Source organism: Cetorhinus maximus, chromosome 2 (assembly GCF_964194155.1).
Source record: "Cetorhinus maximus chromosome 2, sCetMax3.hap1.1, whole genome shotgun sequence".
Classification (NCBI taxonomy): domain Eukaryota; kingdom Metazoa; phylum Chordata; class Chondrichthyes; order Lamniformes; family Cetorhinidae; genus Cetorhinus; species Cetorhinus maximus.
The window spans coordinates 84,321,037-84,324,282 of record NC_135880.1 but is presented as its reverse complement, the minus strand read 5'-3'; the positions used below and the strand labels follow the sequence as shown (position 1 = coordinate 84,324,282).

The 3,246-nt window shown below is 50.7% G+C and overlaps 1 pseudogene; it reads left to right on the top strand.

Moving 5' to 3' along the window:
- The first annotated feature begins 2,529 nt into the window (after positions 1 to 2,529).
- Positions 2,530 to 3,020, top strand: LOC144690398 (dolichyl-diphosphooligosaccharide--protein glycosyltransferase subunit DAD1 pseudogene; annotated as a pseudogene).
- Positions 3,021 to 3,246: the final 226 nt, after the last annotated feature.

Here is a 3,246-nt window from a genome sequence, read left to right as displayed (position 1 = left end):
TCTGCCTCCTACAACTAAGCCAATTTTGAATCCACCTTATCAAATTACCTTGTATCCCATGTGCCTTTGCCTTCTTTATAAGTCTCCCATGTGGGAGCCTGTCAAATCCATATAAACTACATCAATTACACTACCCTCATCTACACACCTGGTCACCTCCTCAAAAAATGCAATCAAATTTGTTAGGCATGACCTCCCTCTGACAAGGCCATGCTGACTATCCCTCATCAAACCTTGCCTCTCCAAGTGGAGATAAATACTCTCCTTCAGAAATTTCTCTAATAGTTTCCCTACCACTGACATGAGACTCACTGGCCTGTAGTTCCCTCGCTTATCTCTACAACCCTTCTTAAATAGCGGAACCACATTAGCTGCTCTCCAGTCCTCTGGCACCTCCCCCATGGCCAGAGAGTAATTAAAAATTTGGGTCAGAGCCCCTGCGATCTCCTCCCTTGCCCCCCTCAGCAGTCTGAGACACAAACCATTCCTGTGCTGACGGTGAGGTCAGCACTGCTCCACCAAGTGAGGATCCAGCAGTGCAACATCCATCAGACAACCATGCTGTGAGTGATGTGCCCTCTTTCACAGGCCACTGCCATGCACTAATTATCTCTCCTTGCTTTCGCAGGCACACCTGGGAAACAGCCAATGGAGACCCAGGGCCTCCAATCAAGCCCTAAAGGAACCTCTGAAGAGGAATCTGGAGGCCCTTCCTTGAAGTTGTGTCACGGTGTTCACCCACACCCTCCACCAGCGCAGAGACACACACCTCAGTGGGACCCAGCTTTAGAATAGCGTCAGGATCACAATCTAGTGAGCACATCGCACTGTCTGATCCATTGCAGGCGGCAGCAGAGACTTCCCAGGTGTTCAGCACTCGGAGGCCAGAAATTTGCTGATTCCGCGGCAGATGACGAGTCTCTGGACTCGGTCATGTAACAGTTACTCGAGCTGCAAAGCAAGCCTGGGAACATCAGGAAGGGATGTCCGCTGCACTCCTCAGATTGCAAGGCACAATGGAGGAGTCCATCCGCCTTCAGGCTGAGGTGATAGTGCTGGCATGCCACTGCACCGAGGTCAACACTGGTAGGATGGCGGCTGCCATGGAGACCTTGGTACAGGATGTCGCTCCTGCACTGCTGTGCGGGCTGAACTCCATTGCTAACGCCATAGTTGACCTCCAGCAGTGTTAATGCAAGAGGGGTGTGGGTCAGCTCTCTCTTACCCCAGCTACCCCTTCTCCTCAAGGAGTCAGCCAGGGACCCTTGGGCACCCAAAGGGAGAAGGATCAGCAGGTGTACCCCCCAGGTCATCCATCCACTTGACTCCAGGAGTGTCCAGTCCATCCGAATCCCCCCTTCCTGTGACCTCAGCAGCTCCAGCTCCACAGGCTGAGGAGGGAACCACTGCCACACAGCAGGACCCTAAAAGCAGGCCAGAGCCCTCCAGGCCTCTGCCCTCCAAAGGGCGCCCGCCAAGGTCATCACAGACCAGAGTGTAGCAGACAGCAGGCTGCCTCCACTGTGGATGGCCGGGGAGCAGCAAGACCTAGCGGCAAAGTTAGGAATGTTAAGAAGGTGTAGTCTCACAACCTGGGCATGGGTATTAATCACTTGTACATACTGTTCACTATTGTCAATAAACTCGCAAGAATGTCTCCCTGCCTATGGCTCCTTGTTCTGGACAGCAGTGCTCTTGTCACTCAGATGTGAAACCTTTCTGCACAAAGATAAAGGCAGTGTCTCAGTCCAGGGCACTTCCCTGTGCTCTCTGCAGCCTTCAGACCAAAGTAATGGTCTGGCTTCACATTCACTGGAAACATTACTGATGTCTGCGCCTCGATGGTGCTTGTCATTGCTGCCAGAATGTAGTGGGCAGGCATCACGGAGTTCTATCATTCTCTCTGTGTGCTCTCAGCACCTTTAAGGTGGGGCTGGCCCCATCTCTTCAGCACCTGTGACCAGTTATGCTGTGCTCCTGGAGAGCTCAGGTACTGAAGGTGGACAAAGGATCAGATGCTTCTAAAGTTTCATGGTTGTGTCTCTATGATATTGCTCTGATCACAGAGTACATGCAAACTGGCCTCAGCCAGACAGGACTTAGACATTCTCAGAGGCTATGTGAAGATCTCTGGAGTGTCCTGCATGTTGTCATCATCCTGCTGCAATGGAGTGACTATTTGGGCCTCCACTGCATCTCCCTGACAGAAGCATTCGTACAGGGGGTATTGTTACTCACAATAAGAGGTTGTGGTGGAAGAATTAATCCCTGCTGGGTTTTTGGTTCAAGCTGGATTATTTTCAAGACAGCTCCTCAGTACTACTGACTTGCAAGTAGCTTCCACACAAAGTGTTCCAGCTGTATATTTTTATTCTATTTAAATGGGATAATCAGTGCCCATCACCTGTTTAACTAACAATTGTCTTTAACAAGGTGATTGCCATGCAGTGTGATTACTTTTACATTAACAGGGACCGGGCGGGTTTGCTGATGTGGGGGTAGATGTGCGGGTGATTGTGTTCCCCCGGCTCGGCCTTCCTGTAATGATGCGCGGGTCGGTGTTGTCGGTGCTCAGCCGCTTCTCTCAGGAGTACGCGGCGGGGACTCCGCTCCGGCTGAAGCTGTTGGACTCGTACCAGCTGTATAGGGTGCTGAGCGGAGTAGCTCAGTTCCTTTACTGTGCGCTGGTCGGTACTTTCCCCTTCAACTCCTTCCTGTCCGGATTCATCGCCTGTGTGGGGGCCTTCGTGCTGGCAGTTTGCTTGCGAAAACAGATCAACCCTCAGAACAAAGGAGATTTCATTGGCATCTCACCTGAGCGAGCATTTGCAGACTTCCTCTTTGCCAGCACCATTCTTCATCTAGTGGTGATCAACTTCATAGGTTGACTGTACACATTGTCATGCAGCAGAAATAATGAGAGGAACCGAAGCTCGTATTGCCGCTGCAATGGATCTGTTTGAACTTTGTTTACACATTTTGTTTTGTTCCGTATATACATATAAAAAATAAAACATCTTCACAGGTATATGCGTTGCCATGAGCCAGACTGGAGTCAAACGTTCATAGATGCAATGTGAGGATGAATGTTTCTCCTCACTGCATATCATTATCATACTCCACAAATCTAGCAGCTATTAGGGCATCCCGAGTGTGCCTGCCTCGCCTGGCCAGTGTGAGAACCTCATCCCCGTCATCACCACCTTCGAGGATCTCCTCACCTTCGTTCCCTCATTCCCTTGGTGC